The following is a 22,649-nucleotide window of genomic DNA, read 5'->3' on the forward strand; positions in this document are numbered from 1 at the left end:
AAGTAAACACTGACCAGGGCTTGGTGTAAAAGAGATATAATTATTTATTTAAAACCACATCTAGAAAAACATACAGGCACTAACAGTAAGCAATTCAAAAGCACAATCACTAAAAGATATACCCTCCCTTAAAAGAATATTAGACAAGTCTTAAGTAAAGCCCCACTTATTTTCAGACAGTGGTGAGCGCTTAACGCAGATGGCACTCTAATAGTTTGTTTTAAAAAAGGGAGAGAAAAGCAGAGAACAAGTTGAAACAGATCCCAAAACTTTTACACGAACATACCAAGAGAGGAAGGCAGAGTAAAACCGTGAATTCAGAGTCAGTAGGCCGGATCCGCTTTAAGAGGATCGAAACGAAATGTGTCCAAGGTCACACGGTTGCAGTGCACAAAAGTCTTGTAATGGTTCAAAAAGGATCAAAGAAAGGGACCAGTTAGAGGGTCAAGGCGGCCAGCCCAGTCCAAAAGGTTAAGGAGTTATTATTACCTTGTTGCAATCTTTAGAAAGGGAGGCCTGGCGGACACGGTACCTTAAAGTGGTGAGAAGGCTCCAGCGGGGCAGTTGTTCCTGGCAGCGGATGCAAGTCGGTGCTTCGTCCGGGGGAAGAGAGGATCTCGTCGTGGAGGAAGACAGGAGTCCGTTGCACTGCCAGGGAAGAAACCAGCCGCAGAGTTTCTCAGGTACAAGGAGCGGTCCGTTGATTTGCGGTTCAGTGGTGAGTGGCTATCCGGCTGCTGGGGTGCTTAGCACGGGTAGTTCAACCACAAACCGGGCTGGGGTGCGAAGAAAGAAAGGTAAACTGGTTGTGCCCACCAGTCAGGGGAAGAAGCCTCTCCAGCCGGGAGATCTTCTCTGTCGTCGGGAAGTGGTGAGTCGGTTTCTGCAGGGCTCCACCGGTGGTGTCGTCATGGTAGGTCAGCTCAGCTTCTCCCTCATCGGATTTTCAGGTCCTGTGGCGACTTCTGAAGTTCCAGTCCCCAAAGCCCTGCTTTTATGCAGCATACCCCCATCCACTCAGCCTACCTGTCAATCAAACATGCTAAGTGGTGAGCCGGCCGGCTCACCTCTTGGGCCAATCACACAAGAGTGCGACTTGAGTTACCAAGGTAACTCAGTCCAGGGTGCCTAAACCCCCTCCTACACCACCTGTGGTACCCAGACAGAGTGGCACCACTTTTGGAGGCTTCTGTGGAGAAGCCCGCCAAAAAGTGGAACAAAGGGCTCGACTTGGGTTGGAGTCACAGAAGAGAACACAAACGCCATTTTAGAATCGAGTCCTGGCAAAAAATACCAACCGGCGAATTAATATTAATTAAATAAACCGGCGGTATGTTCGAGGCTATGAGAATTAAGTAATTAAAGTTGGTAGCCTCGAACAATGGGAAAATCCCATAGGAAAATATTTGCGGTCGAATATAAAAAGTAGTTTCCACTGTCACCAGCCAAAACTCGATCAGGGGGGACGGAGACTTGCCCCCTCGACTAACAGACCCCGGGGCAATCGAATTGCCCCGACCAGTACGTCCACAATATGATGGTTTGTACTGGTTTCTGATAATATTCGCGGTCGAATATAAAAAGTAGTTTCCACTGCCACCAGCCAAAACTCGATCAGGGGGGACGGAGACGTGCCCCCTCGACTAACAGACCCCGGGGCAATCGAATTGCTCCGACCAGTGCGTCCACAATACGATGGTTTGTACCGGTTTCTGTTAATAATTTGGGACTAGTAAAGCCAATGGTGACTTTACATGCCCTGGGAGACAGTAGTCAGTCCCAGGGTATAGAGTCTACGGTGGGGTGTCACTATGACACCCCTGTGTTACTGCACGGAGGGTGCTGTGTAACACACATCAGAAAAACACATGAGACCCTATGGAGTAAAGGACCCCATAGCCCATAAAACACATTCACAGTCAAAGGAATACCATAAATCATGTCCAAGAGTGGGAGGAAAAGAGTCTCACTCTTGGCAGGAGAAAAAAAAAAACTCCAGAAATCCAGCAAAGCTGCTGGGGGACTCACTAGGTTAGGAAATTCAGCTTAAAGAGAGAATTCTCTCTAACACCAACCATCTAAATTGCACACCATTTCTTCAAGAAGAATAGAATCTGCATAATCAAGAATTTCTATGTATATGATTGAGCCACTTAATGAGATGTAAAATAAGGGCTCTGTTAGAATAAGGCGTTATATCTTTAATGTTGTTCATACGATTATGAACAGTTCCCAGTCTCCTGATTAACAGAAGCCTTTTAAAATGGTGCAATCCCATTGGAAAACACTCTGTGAATCAGGGCCTCAGTGACATGCATCCTGAGCCGCGGATTCAGGCTAGGCATTGATGGCCTATTTAAACTGGGGGCAAAAGTAGTATGTCATCAGCTGAAAAGCATACTTTTACCTGTGGAGAATTTAATGAGAGTTCAATACTGTGTGTAGCTGTTTTTTATCCCGAAAATTGTTTGAACAAATGAACAAGTAGCCTTTGAAAAACATACATTTTCATTTTTAAAACAAATTTGTTTTTTTCAAATATCACAAGGTCCGTAGTCTACAAATTGCCGTAATTACTGAGGGTGATACCTTCTTGGTATCATTTTCACCCTCTCAACAAGACCAATGACTTTCAGTGGATTCTCCCTCTAAGCAAACCTTCATCCCAAAGCAAAGAATTGTTTGTTTCCATTAACTAAAATGGTATTTCCACAGTCCTCAGAGAAAACCACTTAATTCCCTCTTTTATCTGATTCTCTATACTGTGGCAACTTTAAGACTATGGGCTTCATTACGAGTTTGCTGGTAAGCTCACTGGCACCCTTGTTTCCAGATCGGCAAACTCTGAGTCTGCCTGCCGTAGCCACTGTGCCTGACAGGTCTGACCCTCCTGGACACTGCAGCCACCCTAGGCAGACTGTTCACGGAAGCACCAGCACCGTTGCTTATGGTGCCGGTGCTTCTGTGTCAACACTCCCAGAGAGTCCCATAGGACTCTATGGGAATGGGGAATTACAATTTGCCAGCACCTGACTTCCGGGACGCCAGACTCATAATGAGCCGGTGGCACCGGGAAGTCAGGCGGCAGCCAGACCCATAATGAGGCCCTATGTCTATGAGTTTGGCATGCCAAATATTTGCTTTCTATAGGATCAAAAACCCACCCATCCTTACCTCTGTTGGACCACCTTCCAGAAAACATTGAGGAAGAGGCATTGCAGATTCAGCCATTGGATTATACCGTCAAGTGGGAGAAAAGGCAGGAGCCAGATCAAAACATCCAGGAGCACACTGATGGTACCCATGTGCAACCAGTGCAGAACGTACAATGGAAATTAAGCACAAAGTGAGCTGGAGAATATGGCCCTCATTCCGAGTATGGTGGTAGCCATGGAGCATTTAGCTCCATGGCTGCCTCCCATACCGGTACCGCCTCTGGCGTTGTTCAATGGGGATTTACCGGTCCATTCCAACCCTGGAGGGACCGGTAAGTCCCCATTGAAAATGCCATTCCCCATTCCCATTTGAGCCAACATAGGGCTCAATGGGAATGGGGAGAGCGCTAATAACGGTCTCGCGATTTTGCAAGCCCGTTATTTGTGCCCTTGTCCCTTAACGGGTCCCGTCCACAACGGCTGGTCAGACCAGCCGTTAATGGTGGGACCCGCTAAGGGACCTTGTAGTATGGCAGTAAGGGATTACCGGCACCAGTCTCCTTACCGGTCCCCGGTATCCCTTACCGCCCACCTTGGAATGAGGCCCGATGTCTATAGCAGAAGAGCGACATTTAGTGCCCAAAAAAGAGCCCAGTGCTTTTCATGGATGTAGAGAAACACTATAGATTTCCTAAAAGATACTTTTTTGGTTTTGGTTGTTTTTAGTTTCTGGTGTCTCTGTGTGTAGCAGTTGACTTTCTCTTCAATATTACTTCCTGTTTAGCTTGATGAGTTAAAGGGACAGGTTTATAGTAGTTTTCTGAATTGTAGGTGCTCTTATGTTGTTCGTATTTCCTTGGGGAATGAGTTCCAAAGTTTTGCTGAGATGCAGGAGAAGGCTGATCCACCAAATTTCAGTGTTGAGTTTTGCTTCGGTTCAAGGAGAATCTCCTTGCTGGATTTTAGGGTTGGCTTTGCTCTGTAGATAGTGATTTTTGTTCCTGTATGAATTCTGCTCCTAGGCAGTGGATTGCTCTGGGGGTAATGCAAAGTGTTTTGTAGAAAATAATTGTTTTGACTAGTAACCAGTGTAGGGTTCTCGGTGCTATTGTAATGTGCTCTTTCTTAGCAAGTCTGAGGAGAAGACTTGCTGATGCATTCTGTATTTTCTGAAGTTTTTTTGGTGAGGTAATCAGGCATTTCAAGGTAGCTGTTGTTGGTGTAGTCTTATCTTGACATGACATGGGAGATGATAGTGAGTGTTCTGTGTGGGAAGGTGAGGAAAGGCAGTATCCGCTTGAATGTGTGTAGGTGAAAGAAGTACATCTTTATTACTGCATTGAATTGTGGCTTGATTGTTAAGTCATTGTCCAGGTAGTACCCAAATTGATAGTTTACAAACAATTACATGATAAATCTGGCTGAAGTCGGCCATTACCATTCGATCGTTTGTAATCACTACCAAACATGGGGAGCAGGGTCTGCGGGGATGTCCCCCTATCCCCATGTTTGGTAGTGATGGCCTTTGGGAGTAGCAGGGGTGTCCCCTGCTTCCGGAGGTTTGGAGGCGGGAGACAAAAAAAAAGAAAAAAGAAAAACGGTCCCAGCTGCGTCGGACCCGACCCACGTGGGAGGGATGGATCCGAAGCTGCAGGGCCAGAAACAAAGCGGACGTGAAAAATGTTAGGGGTGGGTGGGGGAGTGTTTTGAGGGCATTTAGGGGTTCAAATTTGGCCTGATTTGGCTGTGGAAAAATTGTCTTTGCGGTCAAATTGACCACGGTTTGAACAATTGTGCCACGACCAAATCGTATACATCCGTTGTTCATTGATATTCTGAGTTTTTTAACTACTTTGGAAGGTTCCGGTCGATTTCCCATTTCGCTAGGCCATGGAATGTGATGTGGGTTTGACGGCTTGTTTGGTGTGATCATGATTTCTGTTTTGTCCGGATTGAGTTTAAGGCTGTTGGTGCCCACCCATTTGTTTGTTTGTTTGTTTGTTTGTTTGTTTAATCATTTATAATGCGATCCAGACCCAGGGCTATCAGGGCGCAACAGTTACAGGATATGCAAGGCTTAAGTACAGGAGTTACAGGGTGATGCAGAAAATAAGGAAGAATACATTGGGTTATACAGTAACAAACATTCAGGAATATTATATTCATTCTATACATTTTTTATACAGAAACTAGTATGAATAACTGAAAGAGGGAAGAAGGGTGTATGCAGGTGTAGCTGGAAGGTAGGTGTGCATGTGTAAGTATTATTGATCTGTAGACTTCAGCAAGTTAATATATTTTAGTCTGAAGTTCAGGTGTGATTGGTCTTCTCGGATGGGGTGTGGCATAGAGTTCCAAAGTTGGGAAAACGTTGTTTATTTCTGTGAGGCAGTTGATAAGGGTTTTGTCTGGTTCTCCAGTAGTGTTGATTTTATTGATAATTTGTGTTTCATCTGCATAGTTGTAGCATGTGAGTCCATGTGTTGTGATGAGATTGATGAGTGGTTCATGTAGATGTTGAAGAGTAGTGGTAAGAGAGATGCGTCTGGAGGGACTCCACAGGTTAGTGTGCGTGGTGCTAAACTGAAGGGGTTTAGCCAGGTTGTTTCCTTTCTTTCTGTTTGAAAGCACTTTAACCATTCTAAAGCCATGTTGCTTATTCCTATGTCTCAGAGTCTTTTGATGAGGGTTTCATGGCTTCATGGCTTCATGGCTGAATGTGTTGAAGGCTGCTGGTAGGTCTAGTAGTATTAGCACTGAAGTTATGTAAGAGTCGAGTTAGCTTTTAGGTCATCTCAGATGGGTAGTAGTGCTGTTTCCATTCATCTCATGAGTCTGAAACTGACTTATGTCTGGTCTAGTATCTGATTGGTTTCTACATGTTCCAGGAATGAATTGTTCATATGCATAGCTTTCTAGGAGTTTTGCCGTGTAGGCCGGTAGTTAGTCTTCTGCGTTTCCCAAGGGGTCTTTGAGGAGTGGTTTATTGTGTGCGTCTTTGCGAACTCCTGTTGCCAGTGAATGATTAAAGAGGTTCTGTATGTCTTCTGCAAGAGTTTTTGTACATATCTGGTGGGCAAGAGTCTGCTCTTGATTCTGCTTTGCTATTTTCACTTGGTTAGTGATTATTTTCTGCCGAAATTGGTGAGAAGTAGTTTTGTCTTGGGATTCATTCAGGAGTTGGCTGGTTGGTGATGTTGTTGGTGTTCTTGGGCATACACTTGATGACATTCTGGATGTTTGAGATTTTGATTTTGAAATGCTCTACAAGGTCATGGCAGTTGGTGGGTGTGTTGTGGCAGGCTGCTAGGTTGCTTATCTCGTTGATAATGCTGAATATCTGTTTTTTTGGGTGTTGATTGCTTTTGTGACTCGTCAGTGTAATATAGTTTTTGCTTTAAGGTTTTATGCTTTGTGAAGTCATATCTGTCTTTGTTATGTGATTTTCTTATGCCTGTCTTAATTTTTTCTCCACTCTTGTTCCAGTTTCCTGTTTGTTTTCTTCAGGGCTGAGGTGCGTTGTGAACAATCTCACTGTTGTTTTCTTTTGCGTGGGGGGAGAATGTTTTTTTCTGGTGCGATATCACTGAGTATTTTCATAATGCATTTTTGGATTGTCCATTTGGATTGGTGGGTTGGTGGATTCTAGTCTGCTGTTGAGGTTCATGGTGTTTAGCGATTTCCAGTTTGTAAAGACTGGAGGGAGAATCTGTACTTCTTCTCTCTATATGGTTGGGACAGAGGCACAGAGCACCCCAGTCAAGATTTTCTATGTGGTAGCCTGGACAAACAACCCAGGCTTAAGCTCTCAGGAGGTGATGCAGGCTGGTTCTTAAGTACAGTGAATTCCCAAGGACCCCACAAAGGAATGTCCACACACTAGGTTAGGTGATAACCCAGCTTCTTTATATAAAATAAGGTTCAGTAAAATAGATACATATAAATAATAGCACTTTGTACTTAGGCAATTCTATTCAAAATAATGGGATATATATACACACTATGGGGGTCATTACAACCCAGGCGCTAATTGCGCCAACTTTACCACCATGGTGTAAACTACGTTTACACCATGGTGGATGGCGGATTTACCGCCCCATTCCAAGGTGAGTGGGGCGGTAAATCCCCATTTCCCATTTTCCCTTCCCCATTCCCATTTTTGCCCCATAGGGCATAATGGGAGTGGGGAAGGCGCTAATTACGCCACCGTAAATTACGGTGGCGTAATTAGCATCATGGCAGGTTAGTGCCATGGATTTTAACGGCTGCTAAAAGCAGCCGTTAAAATCAGAATAGGCGTTAAGGGTTAACGACGGCGTTAACCCTTAACGCCTGGGTCGTAATGAGGCCCTATATGTGCTACCACTCTAGACTTAAATTCAGTAAAAATGCACCTGCTGCTGACAGTTTAAAAAAGGCATGTGAATTCTTAGATAAGGTATACTTTCAGAGAGCAAGGAAGAAAGGCAGGTTAGTTTCAGAACGTAGGCAGTATACTTTTATGGGACTCAAACAGAAACACTGTGTGAGTATTGCCACACCTGGGCAACCTGTAATGGAACATTTAAGGAGTATCTTATGTTGGCCCTCATTACGACCTTGGCGGAGAACCATGGTGCTATTAGCACCATGGTCCATGGCGCTAAGTTGCCAACTCCGCCATGGTGGTTGGCGGACTTACCGCCCCATTCCGACCTTGGCGGGGCGGTAAGTCCCCAATCCCCATTTACCCTTCCCCATTCCCATTTTTGCCCCATAGGGCATAATGGGAGTGGGGAAGGCGTTAATTACGCCACCGTAAATTACGGTGGCGTAATTAACAACAAGGTCCCTTAGCGCCATGGATTTTACCGCCTGCAAAAAGCAGGCGTAAAAATCACCATGGCGCTACGGGAACTCGTACTCAGGCGGTAAGGGTCGGCGAAGTTTACGCCGGCGTAAACCCCTTACCGCCTGGGTCGTAATGAGGGCCGTTGCTTTTACAGCCCAGTTAAAAAATGTTCAATAATGCTCTGCTTTCTTTTTACAGGTTCTACCACCCCAATGTACCTGAGATGCCACAAGAGAACAGGATCCAAGTTGACTCTGGGACCCTTGGACGACTCCTGAGAGTGGAAGATGCTCTTCCTCGTCACAGTACCCCTGGTGAAGTGGCAGAGTTTCTTTGCTTCACTCAATGGGACCCCTGAAGGATGGACCCCCTTTGAAAGAAGGAGTCCCTGGATGCTGTGGCCAAGAGAAAAAGAGGAAGCAAGTACTTTCGGAAATACAGCAGTTTCGGTCTTCACAGTGGTCTCCATTTGATGTGTGTTGCTCTGGCTGTGGAAGTCCTAGGAAGGTGGGACTTGCTGTGGTCTCTAAAAAGGCCAGTCTGAAGAAGATAAGGCCCCTGGGGATCTTGTATGCATTTCAGTGGTGATGGGTGCAGTGGCAGAAGTAGGTGTCATGTTTCAGGATTTCATGGTTCACGGTCAATCGACTTTTCAGATCTTGGGTGCTGCAGCCACAGCCGAACTTTTCAAACCAACGTTTTTGCATCTTGAACTACCTCAATACAGCATCACACCTTCCAGAAGACATTGCCTGCTGGTCTCAAATAAACTTCTTATAACCAGTCCATGACTCAAATCACTGGAGTGTTACTCGCTGTCTCGGCCCAGCAGTTACACAAATGATTCAACAGGGCACAATCTCCAACCGTCCTTAATTGAATCGCACATTGGAGCCTCAAGATCACTACATTGAACCTTTGCCTACCCTCAGCTGGAACCAGTGAAGCATCACTAACCTTCCCTAGCCCGAGCTTACAATACAACTCAAACCGGCTAAATCCCAAAAACGATCCTAGTGGATGCCCCAACCTGAATCGCTTTAACGCTGCCTTCAAAAACTGCTCTGAGCAGCCAGATTCGACCAAGTTCAAAGCCTGGTCGCTGCTTGGATCAACATAACTCACTGAGCTCGAGCTTGGCACAAACCGCTGGCACAATAGCTCAAAACAAGATTCAAAGCTGTTTAACCACCAAGAACTGCAAAAAGCTACCATTGACTGGTAGCTGCCACCTGGGTCAATTTTTGGGCCATAGCAACTGGTTAGGTCACTCTGATCCATTACACATCCAAGAACATATCCTTGTAAAAACATTGTGGCTTTTATTTGCCTTTCACCCCTTATTCATTACTCAGATAACTACATCTTGCTGTCTTTGATGATTCTGTGTTCTTTAATCAGGGGCAGTTCTTTTATAGTGTATTCTTTTTAGTTACTATTTCATATGGTGTTTTTTTATTAAAGTATATCTATATATATATTCACTGAATAAAATGTGTTAAAGGGACGTTATGGTTAAGTTGCACTAATAAAACCTTTGAAATTCACTGAAAAAAATGTTTCCAGACCGTGTCACGTTACTTCGCATGACAGGATGACGTGTCTGTGAATGTGTCTGCACCTCGTGATGGGGTCTGTGCTTTGCGGATAGTTCAGAACTGCATTTTCTGCTGATCTAGCCACTTTCAAGCTCAAAATGTACCCTTGAAAAGTCCTACACCCATTCTTACTCATTAACCATTAACAATCTAGCAGAGAGCACATAGAATATTAGCAACACTGCTATTTACCTTAAAAATGGCATGAACTATTGCCATCCCTACTCCCCACGGGCCACCACCTCCATCTGGAGGACACCTCTAGTACCCAGAGAGGATCATGGGTGTGGCAGTTCTTTACCACTGTTGGGAATGTACCAAAGGCTAAAGCTACCAAAGAGAAATGTACTGAGTGCAACGCTGTACTCAGTCGCAGACTACCTGGACATTACTCCCACAGGACCACCTCCATGAGCCGCCACACCAAATCCAACCAGCGCAATAATTTCAGAAAGGTTGTTCCTTTCTTAGCAAGTAGAAGTCCTCATCCAATACTACAACGACACAGCCTACTTCTCTGGGGCACAAAATCCCATCAGCTACATTACAAGCGATAAAAGAGGCTGTTGATCCATATCTTTCAAAGACAACGGTACTCTGTATATGCTGCAACACAACACTCTGCAGGGGGAGCAATTTCGAAGTGCTTTTGAAGTTGTAATCAAGGAGAATGAGAAACACTACCTTAGATGTAAGACACGCTCAACATCCTTCCCTGTCCACCTGCCCCTCCATATTAGTGCTTTCCTAATTTTTCTCCTGACCTTACTTTCAGACCTCTCCTGCAACAACAAAAAAGGTTCTAATCTTACATACTCCATCTACTTTACATTTCTCAGTAAATTAGATAGACTCAATAAGATTTTCCAAAATTTCCATTAGCATTTTGTGTTATGCTAATGGAAATAATGTACCGTTTATCCCCCATTCAAGGGGTTTGAACATGGGATAATGGCCTGGTAGCCCAAATTATCGTCCCAAGCAAAGCGAGGGAAGATAACTAGGGCTGTGAACCGTTATCCCCCGGTCCAGCCCCTGCAACGGGGGATGAAGGCCATTAGCATCCAGGGTTGCCAAATCAGTAACGCGGGGTGCTAAAAAGAAATAATGTTCCTTCTTACAGCGAGACGCGCACAGCATCCCGCTGTAGGAAGGAAATCCTTTTCCAAGTTGGCCACCATGAAAAGGGAAGGCAGGTCTCCGTACGGAGCCTCTCTTCTCTTGCCATGACGGCCTGCGGGAGGTAAAGAGAAGGAGTGAATGCGGCGGCAGCAACCGCTGCCTCCAAAATAAGGTAAGTAAGGGTGTGGGGGTGAAAAAATATAAAAAATGGGACGGAGTGTGGGGAGGAAGATGGTGTCGGGCAGAGCCGGCCATCAGGTGGCTTGGAACATGGGCTTGTACCGGTAGTGCAAGGCTGTGTTCCTACCAACATGATTGGCTAGCTCCCCAGCCCAGAGTGCTAATGTACAATTCTATATTAAAGAAAAATATAAGACGACAGAAACAATTTTTTGTACCAAATACTTTTCTCTAGCATACAATAAGGAACATAAACGATGGACATGTATAACTATCCACGGTTTCCACAGTCCAAGTTCAATCGCCATGGATCATTAAAAGACTCAGATGGCACGTGCACACCATCGCACAGGGCAGCCTTTCTACTCTTTTTAATTTTATATTAGGAACACTCCCTCAATGTCTTCTTTCAAACAGTCAGACATCCATCCACCAATCACTTCCAAAAACTGTACATATAACCCTGTGATCATATTAAAATTCCACACACCAACTGCCACTTAACAATCTTTTACACATTTCTTGCATGTACATTTCCTTTATTTATACAAAGACATTTTGCACAATGCTCCTATAAATGCAGATAAGCATAAATATAACAGGCCTTACAGATGAGCAAATTCTCATGGGAACCCAGGAGGGAAATGCCAAGGTATGCCACTGTGGAGGGCCACTGGGTAACTACTGGAGCAGAGGAGTCCCAAAGGTGGGATGCATCTTAACCATAACATCCCTTTAAAAACATTTTTTCAGTCAATTTAATAGGTTTTTACAAGTGAACATTTTTCATGGTGTTACATCACTATATATAAGTTATTGATACTTCCTCTTTTCATATATATGAAAGAACTATAACCCTCCTTTAAGATACATATTTTTTGCAACACATACTTATGTCTGTTGTTATCAGCAGTGCATGCTGGGTATGGAAATCATTGTTCAATTGCCTACGGCATAAGAATCGACCATGACCCCAGACGAACCAAGCCACCCCTATTATTCACTGCACCTACCCTGCATCCTAGCTCAGTGTCCACTAAACCCTAATAATGTAACCAATGGCCAGTCCTCATTGCTTGCAACCATGGCCAGTCTCCAAATCCATGGGGCATAGGCTTTGGCCATGGCACATTCCCCAATGAGCATATCAGCATACACATTTGCGTTTGCCGAGGACCAGGCCCACTACCCAGACACCATATGTATATCACTAGTTTTAATGCTTATATTCTTACACTTTCAAAAAATAAAACATAAGACATATTTCCCGAAACATTCTTGCAGGTCCTTGCTAAAGCTCATCGCGCAGGTTTTATGAAATCTAGTCCACCACTTCAGGCTGTAACCGCAAGCAGAATATTTTATCCTATTCAAATCTACCGCTTCGAGCATGCTGCTTGCCCCAATAAGCACATTACAGAACACATTTCTCCTTGCTGACGGCCAGGCCCGTTGACCAGACACCAATGTTATATCACTGTGTTGTGTACTTACATTTTATACTTAAAAAAAGAAAAACACAGGACGTATTTGCAAAACCATGCTTTCCAGTTCTTGCTGACTCTCCTCGTGCCTATTTGCTGCAATCCCATCCAGCACTTCAGCCTGAACCCACAAGTGCATTTTTAGTTCCCCCTTTTCAAACCTATTCCAATTTTTAAAAATGTTACCACATAGCCAGTCCCTGGTGGCCATGCCACTTTAATCCCATTGCTGGTCCCTCATAGTCATGGCCAGTAGCCACATTGTCCAGGCCATGGCCTAGGCCATGACCCAGACAATATGGCCACTGCTCTTCGAATGGCCACAGACTATACCCCAGTCACCAAAGATATATCACTATTTTTTGTACCTAAATTATGACACTTTTCAAAAAATAAAACACGGACGCATTCAAAACCATGCTTTCAGATCCTTGCCAATGCACCTTACAGAGGTTTGCTGCAAATCCGCCCATGTTTTATTTTTTCCAAAGTGTCAAGATTTACATACATACAATAGTCATATATCCTAGCCCCCACATGACAAAATTCATTCAGACTTTGCACAAACATTCAAGGTTGGGTCCATAATCTTTCTGAAAACCTTTGTCCACATTCGTCAAACGTCAACAAAGTTATAAGCCATATAAAAATGTTGGGAGCCCCCTCTAATTTTGCCCTTCTTGACAAAATCCCACCAATCTTTGCAAAAACATTAATTACTAGATCTAAAATCTTTTTGCAAACATTTGTGCAGATTCGTCAAATGGCACCACATTTATAAGCCTTTACAATATTTTGGAACCCCCCGCTCTAATTTTTTTTCCTCTTGACAAAACAGCACCACATTTTGAAAAAACATTCAGAATCAGGCCTAGAATGAAATTTTAAAATATCATGCAGTTTCAATTAGTGGCACCAAGATTATAAGCTATCCAAAAACTGCTTTTCACCAACCCAGTAATGCCAAAATAAGCATACATGCTTCGAACATCTCAGATGTCCGCGAACATCACACGACTACCCCGAACTGTTCGCGGAGATCGGAGAAGAAAAACGCCAAGTTGGGCTTTTAAGGCCATATTCCATCCCATTCTCATAACCCCTCATCTCCCCAGAGATTGTTTGATTAGTTTCACAAGTGCAATGTTGTGTTTTTCAATATGTTTTCACTGCAATGTTCGTGGACAAAGGGCACTGTTCGGGAATCCAAAATGGGGGGCGTTTCCAAAAATCTGACACACCTCACATTTTTCACCATCAAATCAGCAGGCGTGTCCAATGTCCGCAGACATCAAGTCACCCTCTGGACCAATCGGATCGAACAGGGAAGTGAGTCTGCGGACCGGACCCAGATATGACTAATTATTTTGTACCTACTTTTGGTTGTTTAAAAAAATACTGGACGGATTTACACCAACTTTACAAAAGCACGCTTTTGGGACCAAGCCGCCACTCCTGGCGCAAATGTGGAGAAAAAGCGTCCAGCGGTTTGCTGTAGGCGTGAGTACAAATTTTTTTCCATTGAGTCTATGGGAAAAATCAAAAATGTTGGGACCCCTCTATAACTTTGCCCCCTGTGGACGAAATCTCACCAAAGTTTGCAGAATCAATCGAACGGGACATTTACTGCAAAGTTTTGTGAGGATTCGTCCGGGGGGGAGCGAAGTTATAAGCCACCCAAAAAGTGCTCTTCCTATTGGTTGTGCAACTTAACCATAACTACACGGCTGCAACTGCATGGCATGTAATATATATATATATGCATATATTATTATAATACAGTGGTCACTGCACTACAGATAAGTTTTGTATAAAGTTCCGTAGGAAACCTGGAAATTTAATTGCTATTAACTTTTGACTTGCATGATGGATTTGGCTGATATTTTGCAAACAAAAAGTTTGTCGGTTTCCAGGAGGGATCTGGAGTTATTCCATCCAGTAGTTAAAATATTTTACGGAGATGGGAGTGCCCCCTTTTCCCAGAATTATAGCTATATATGTGTCCAACAATGCACAAGTGAGGCCTTTCAGAAATGAATATGTTGCCATTTATTTTGTTCTTTGTTTGATGCGAGAGATAACTAGGTATAACATGTATAACCAGAAAAAAGTGGACAAAATGCCATTTGCAGAAGGAAAAAGGATGAAATGGCATCAGGCTAGATGTGTACGGGGAAAGAGGACACCATAATAAATTGTGGAGATTGGGGGGCCTGGGATTCAAGTTCAGAGCTTGATCATTTTCGAATAACCGGGGTTATACTGTGGATAACCAGGTCTATAGTAGAAAATGAGATCGGGAATGAGAGTGCATCACACGAAAATTACCTGTCATGACCCTGGTCATGGCATAATGCCATGGCTAGTGGCCTGTAAAATAACTATGCTATAACAAAACTCTTGAAATTCACTGAAAAAGCCCTAGTTGAGGTGCAGTTAAATTGCTCAGATTTAATGCAACAAAACCCTTGAAATTGGGCAGATGTGGGACGTCATGACCAGCGTAACTCAGTGCTGTCCCTTTGCAAAATCCATGAGCACATACATATTATAAGAGGAGGGATTCACAATGACATACAAAATGGCATTATGGGGGACATGCCATTACGGGGGACATCAATGAGAGCTGGTCATGACTTCCCACATCCGCTGAATTTCAAGGGTGTTGTTGCATTAAATCTGCGCAACTTAACTGCACCTTAACTAAGGTTTTTTTCAGTGAATTATATATATGTATCACACTGCCCGCCGTAGTGGCCATGTAGATATGGTTAAGTTGCTAAACTCAAAGGAAGTGCACTTTTTCGGCGGCTTATAACTTCGCTCCCCATGGACGAATGCGCACCAAACTTTGCAAAAAAATGTATATGGGCGGCATTGAATTTATTCTCCAAGTTTGGTGAGGTTTAGTGGGGGGGGTCAAAGTCGTAGGGGGGGTCCCAACATTTTTTTCCCCCATAGACTGAATAGGGAAAAAGTTTGCGCATGGCTACAGCCCGTACGGCTGGACGGATTTTCGCCAAATCTGACAACTACTTTTTTTTGGAAAGTACTGAAATGTACGTCCCAAAAAACTAGCGATATATGGGTCCTCTCCACAGCACAGTTCCCTATTCGCTCCGCGGACCGCAGTGTCATTGGCCTGCAGTACACCGTGATGTCGGCCAATGTTGGACGTGGCCGGTGGTTGGCTGGAGGGAAGCGTGCTCTGCATGAACATTTCTGGGAAACTCTGCCATGGTGTATCGGAGGATAGTGCTGCGGCGGAAGTGTGGGAAAATGGACAGTACGGAATGGGTGGGGGAGTGAAAAGTGGTTAATGTGAAATATCTGTGTAGAAGAAGATGGAGGAGTGCCTGTAGTGTTTGCGCTTACTGTCTGAACTGGCGGGTACCTACACAGGTGAGTACTTTGTCTGGTGATTGGAGGCAGGTGCCGCAACGGCCCCATACATTATGTCGCCACTTGTTTGCGGACATCTATTTCGGTGCAGAGTGGAGGCAGGTATATTTTAGAAGGGGAACATTTTGTAAATGACATAGGTTGGGAGCTAGCACAGTTGGGTGTGCTATGCGGATGGAATGCAGTAGTTGCCCACATGGTGGTATGCATGGGTTAAGGAACTTGCGTTCAGTTAGTGGAAGGATTACAATATTGGCTGCATGGAGTAAGGACGTAGATAGTAGGGCATGGAGTGAAGAGCATAGGCTTTTACCATACCCACCGCACTAACGCAAGTGTGGGTGTACATTCGGTGCAGGGTGGTGCTTGGATAGTGCAGTGTGTGCAAATTGATTGCAGTAGGCTAGTGTTGCGAGCCAAATGTGGGTACTTTGGTAGTGGCACTATAGTTTAGCAATGGAAGTGGGGACGGCTACAGTATGTGAATGAAAGTGCACAGGGGTGCAGGAGAGAGTGTTTGCTTTCTACATTATGGTAAGTGGTGTTATTTGCTGCTGTATAGGTACATGGCGGTGTGCAGGTTGTGTAGTAGTGTTGGTGGTAGTGTTCGTGGTAGCGCTGTGTATGTGGGTAGGTGAAGTTGGTCACATGGTCGAATGGATGGTGCAATTATGTAGCAGTGATTGTGTTGAAGGTGTACACTGGTGGGTGCATGGCCGAAGACCGTAGGCCGCAGGCCATGCACTGAAGAGGCTAGGACTGGAGGACACACACAGCACTAATGCAATTCGGAATGTTCAGTAGTTACAAGCTGGTGAATGGATGGGGACATTATGTACAAGTGAGACTGTTGAAGGCGTAGACTGTTGGGCCATGGGCAAAGGCTGTAGGCCGTAGGCCATGCACTCAAGAGCCTAGAACTTTAGGCTAGAGATGGTACTAATGCTTTTTGCAATGTGCAGTACGTATAGGGTGGTGACCTGTAAAAAAAGTGTGTGCAGCACATTTCAAACACATTAGTTACAAGCTGGTGAATGGATGGTGCCATTACGTAGAAGTGAGACTATTGAAGGGGTAGACTGTTGGGTGCATGGCCGACGGCCATAGGCCGTAGGCTTTAGGCCATGCACTCAAGAAGCTAGAACTTTACGACAGATATGGTACTAATACATTTTGAAATGTGAAGTACTTAGAGGGTGCTGACCTGTAAAACAAGGGTGTGCAGCACATTCGAAATGCAATAAAGCAGAGCAAGTGAGCTGCCATGGCTGCATGTTTGGTTTTGGTGCTGAGGACCCTGTTACAAAATGGAAAAGTATTTGATGTGTACTTGGAGATGGTGATGTGAAAAGTGATGCAGTGTGGGAAGCGGGTGCTGGGTTTGCATACTGTTACTATGGCAGAGGATATGGTACAAGTGTACTTTAATTGTGATTGGTAACTATGCTGTGTGATGCTTTGTGGCACTAGGGCCAATGTTGTGCAACAGTGGTGGGTAGGTTGGCAGTGATATCATACTTTGTGAATGGGTCATGGTAGGGTTGGTGGAGGCTGTCGTATGTTTGTGTATTTTGCTTATAGCAACCTCTTTTAGTGAATGGGTGCAATTTAGAGGTTCTGTATGTGATTGCTGGATGCGTGTGCAGGTCACCTGTTTGCGGCCACCTTTTTCTGTGGTAAGTGGTGGCAGGTACGGTGTAGAAGGAGAATGATTTGCATATGACATAGATTGGGTGGGAGCGCGGGTGGGTGTGTTATGCGGATGGAATGAGGTACTTGGGCACATGGTGGCATGCATTGGTTAAGGAAGCTGCTTTGGGTTTGTGGAAGGATTATAATATTGGCTGCATGGATGAAGGATGTAGATTGTAGGGCATGCAGTGAAGAGCGTGGGCCTTTACCATATCTAGTGCAGTAAAGCAAGTGGTGGTGTACATCTGGTGCAGGGTTGGTGTTTGCATAGTGCGGTGTGTGGAAATGTATTGCAGTAGGCTAGTGTTGCGAACTGAATGTGGCTATGTTGGCAGTGGCGCTATAGTTTGGGAATGGAAGTGGGGACGCCCATAGCATGTGAATGAGAGTGCACAAGGGTGTAGGAGAGAATGTTTTCTTTCTACATTATGGTAAGTAGTGAAAATTGTAGCTGTATAGGTCCATGGCGGTGCGCAGGTTGGGTGGTAGTGCTGGTGATATTGCTGTGTATGTGGATAGGCGAAGTTGATGAAATGGATGATGGTATTATGTAGCAGTGACAGTCTTGAAGGTGTAGACTGTTGTGTCAGTCTAGAAATACGGATACCTCTACTTTGAGACCGCAAACGCATTTTGGTGGCCGTGGACCAACCGTCTCATACACGATACGACAGAATATAGGTTTTCGAGTTTGCCAATGAACGGCCATTTTGATGTAGCAAGAATCGCCATTTTGTTTTCTAACCATTGCTCATTGCTTTCTGTTCCTATTGCTTCGCAGTATATTTTCCGCTTACACTGCTCGACTGTGGAACATTGTTGTCTGTATGTGAAAAGGACAAGGCCGCAGGGCCGTGAGGATAACAAGAGTTCGCTGAAACACAAACGTAGGCAGCGCCAGGAAGAATGCCCGGCTCCCTCCCGAATGGAGCCTTGAAGCAGAGCTGCAGGGCATTTAATAATTTCACAGCTGCCAGCCAGTCTCGTTATATGGTAGAATATGTTAGAATAATACCGCCAAAGGCTTGAATTATGCTGTTCTAATGGCCCCCCTTTGCTGAGCCCGCTAGAGCATGTCGGCTCCCAGGACGTGAATAGCACCTGATAGATAGCAAGGTCCGGAATGCAACTCCCCCCCGCCTTCGCACTCACAAATTGCAAATTGTTACTAGAATAGATGTTTGAAGGTGTCATAGTGGTCGGAGATGTCCATCATCACACCAAGATCAAAGAAACCCAATAAAGGGGGGGGGGGGGGTGTTAACATGTCATAGCTGATTGTTTGATATGAATTTTGTATATATGTAACTGATGTACTTAATTCACTCTCTTGCGTCCCTCGAGGTCTAGAGATACACGTCGCGGGGCGTGAGACCGAGTTGGCCAACTGAGACTTTTGCTTTGCAATAAAACCCTAGCTTTGGGAATACAACCTTGTGTCTGGCATCTCTATCGTGTGTGGTGACCCGCCTTGTTTCCATAGACGTCAGGGTCCCCTAGGGGCCCCTTTCAGTTGGGTGCATGGCTGAAGGGCATAGGCAATGCACTGAAGAGGCTAGGACTTTAGGACACACACACAATGGGTGTGGAGCACATCAGACGCAATAGAGCAGGACAAGTGAGCTGCCATGACTGCTTGTGTGGTTTTGCTGGTGAGGACACTGTTACAACATGATAAACATTTTGATGTGTACTTGGAGATGGTGCTGTCAAAAGTGATGCAGTGTGGGCACTGGGTGCTGGGTTTGCATACTGTCACTATGGAGTTGCAGTGCCTGTGTTGAAGGGGTAGCCTTTTGGGTGTATGGATGAAGGTGGTAGGCTGTAGACCATGGATTGAAGAGCGTTGGACTTTGGGAAACTCATGCCACTAATGCAATGTTGACTGTGCATCTGGTAGAAGGTGATGACCTGTAAAGAATGGTTGTGCAGTACGTTGCAAATGACATAGAGCAGTAGAAATGATCTGGCAGGTGTGTATGTTTGGTTCCGCAGGTGAGGTGGATGGTAGAATATGGTAAGGTTTTGGATGTGTGATTGGAGATGGTGCAATGAAAAGTTATGCAGTGTGCCCACTTGGTGCAGTGTGTGCATACTGGCAGTATGGCACAGGGTATGGTTGAAGTGTAGCTTATTTGGGTTCTTTACTATGATGTGTCCGGAATTGGTGAGGTAGGGCCAATGTTGTGACAATGTTGTGGTTAGGTTGCCAGTGAAACACTACTTTATGTTTGGTAGTGGGGAGGGGTGATGGAGGCTATGTTATGTTTGTGGATCGTGGTAATTGCAACCTGTTTCCATCAATGGGTGCTTTATGGAGTGAGCTTTTTTTTACTATGTTAGCTGTCTAAAAGGTCGTATGCATGCATTCATAGTGTTGTTGTGGGTATGCGCAAGGTTGGAGTGTTGTGTGTATGGTGAAAGGTGTGCTGGGTGCGCTGGCAGATTGTTGTGGATGGTGAAATAGGGCATTGTGTAGGAAAAGTTTATGTTGGAGGGGCTTTGAAAGCGAACGGGAGTGTTAACGGGGACATATGGAGTTGTGTACAGAAATGGTAGTGTGCAATTCGGAGTTTCAGTATGTGGTTGATGTAGGCGTTTTTGAACGTTGGATAGTTCTTAATAGGTGCCAGTAAGGGACTGTTGGAGAAATCAAGTGCAAAGGGGAGAAGTATTGTGTGTGGTTTACTGGGGCATGGCCTTAGCTGTAGCTTGGAAAGTGAATGTGCCACATCATGGCTTTATGAGCATGGAGCCTTAGCAAATAGAATTGTGGGGATTATCCATTGAGGATTGGAGGGTGTGGTTTAACTTAAGGGGCGGTGACTTATTTACCGAAAGGTAGATGTATTGAGGTTGGCGGACATGGAGGGACGGTAAGTGCTTATAGTTGGTGATAGCTTTGTAAACAATCTGCACAGTTATGCCGTGGAAAGAGGCTTTGATACTGATTTTCAGTTGGAATGAGTGCAGGCTTTTTGGACCACAGTTTATGAGTGGGGTTTCAGCTGCATGGATCTTCTTTGCAAATATGCAGACTTTGTTGGTACTGTGGATGTGGTGGACATTGCATTTTGGAGGACTACATTTGGGGCAAATGTCCTGTTTATTTTTGCTCGTTTATTTAAAGAGGTTGATGACAGCTGTGATGCAGATATTTCCTACATCAAAGGTGCTTTTCTCATCGATAACACCAAGACGAAAATGGGGGCATGCCGGTGTCAGTTGTCCACATCTAGAGGTTGAGATACGTTGGATAAATAGAAGCATGTGCGATTTTATGTCCAGTGTAGGGAGGTTCTGCACAGACTATGACAACATTAATAACCAGCAAGAGTTCCAGTGATTCCAGGCAAATGTCATTTTTTTTACTTCCATTGGCAATGCTGTTGTGTTTGCCACTGTGCACGAAGCTTTGCAGAGAATCCTGTAGAAATGTTAGATAATGGGTCGTCTTCAGTGGAAAAACTTTCAGGAGGAGAAGCAACCAGAAACTGAGCAAAAGACAGAAAAGAAGAAAAGAAAATGTATGAATGCATGTATGTAATGAAAACACGACAAAAAGGGAAAGAAAATATAAGTGTTTTTATACACCATCCTAAAGACACAATCCCACCCCTTTATTTCATCTCCCCCCACCACCACCTAACACCTTTACAAACCCCTCCGCCCGAGCTCTAGTGTATAGCACAGTAATGCTGTCCAATGTGCGGTACTGAGAGGATTCGACATGGGGCATCCAGGTTGTTTTTAGGACGCCAGCTATAGCATTGCCACTGAGAAGGCAAAGCAATTGGGCAATGTGCTTACTGGTTGTGGTGTGTACACAAACAGTGTGAGAGAAGGTTTGGTTGTACAGATAAATGTAGGAGGCTATGGTGAAAGTGTGCAAGGTAAGAGGCATGCATCATGTTTGTATGCATGGACTGCACGCACTTGCGTAACATAGCTACTATACAATCCCTGCTGCTTTTGTAGGATAACTTTTCCGACATTTGTAGTACATGCATTACAATGGGAAGACCATATTGTGGAGTGTATAACCTACGTGGCAGCAATGATGTTGCTATGCATGCAGTGTGTGCCTATCATATGATGTACTATGGTACTTTCTGCTGTTTGTATTGTGCCTACATGCAAGTATGTGCAGGAGCGCCGACGAATGGGACGCAGATAATGGTGTGGTGGGAAGAGGATAATGGAAAGGGAACAAGGACTGTTTATGAATTGTTAAGGTGCGGCACTAATGGTACTTTGCGAGGCGCATGTGCTATATTCTGTGCTTTTGAACGTGCTGGCCAATGGAAATGTGATTGTTGGAATTGTCCAATGAGGTGGTTAGAGTGTGTGTCACAGGAAAAGGCGGCCATGTTTCCTTTCATTCCTGTGTGTAGTGAGGCGGGCAAAGATGGTGAAAGGCAAACTTTTATAGTGGGTGATCGCTTTGTGCGAGATCTGCTCCAGTATGCCGTGGAAAGAGGAATTTGGACGAAGTGGAGACTTTGTGGTGCGGTGTCCCTGTCTGTAGTTTCCACCATTTGGTTGAAGAATGTCAACGAGTGGCCACTTTAGGTACTGTGGACGTAGTGATAGTGCATTATGGAGAATTGCTTTTGGGTTCAATAGCTTGTACAAGAGTGTACCGTCAACTGAAAAAGATGATGAAAGAAGTGAAGCGCTTTTTTGCCACTGCGATGGTGCATTTCTCATGCATACCACCAAGTCCATTATACAACTATTCCAATGAATGTTGTCGGCAGTCAGAGGTGGGAAGGCGTCTTATCAACAGAAGTATGTGCAACTTTTTGCATGCTGCTTGGATGTACTCCTGTAAGAATGAGAACATTGGTAATCGATATGTGCACTTTCTCAATGGAAGTGGCATTTCATTGTCGCACAGTGGCAATGACATTTGGTTTTCGAATCTACAGGCTGAACTGAAGACGCTATTGTAAGAATGTGAGGCACAGAGCAACAAATAAAAAACATTATGAAAGCCTGCAAAAGGAGTTGTTACTGTGGAAGTTGTTTTAAAAAAAATAAAACAGCTTTTTTAAAAAAGTCACCAGTACAAAGGACATCCCCTACCTTGGTTGACATTTATTCCCCTACTCCCATGCGTGCACACCTGCAAATAAATTGCAGACATTGCCACAGTTGCAGGGTTGTAAGTGTAACATATGCC

Source organism: Ambystoma mexicanum, chromosome 6q (genome assembly GCF_040938575.1).
Source record: "Ambystoma mexicanum isolate Mex_15411 chromosome 6q, UKY_AmexF1_1, whole genome shotgun sequence".
Classification (NCBI taxonomy): domain Eukaryota; kingdom Metazoa; phylum Chordata; class Amphibia; order Caudata; family Ambystomatidae; genus Ambystoma; species Ambystoma mexicanum.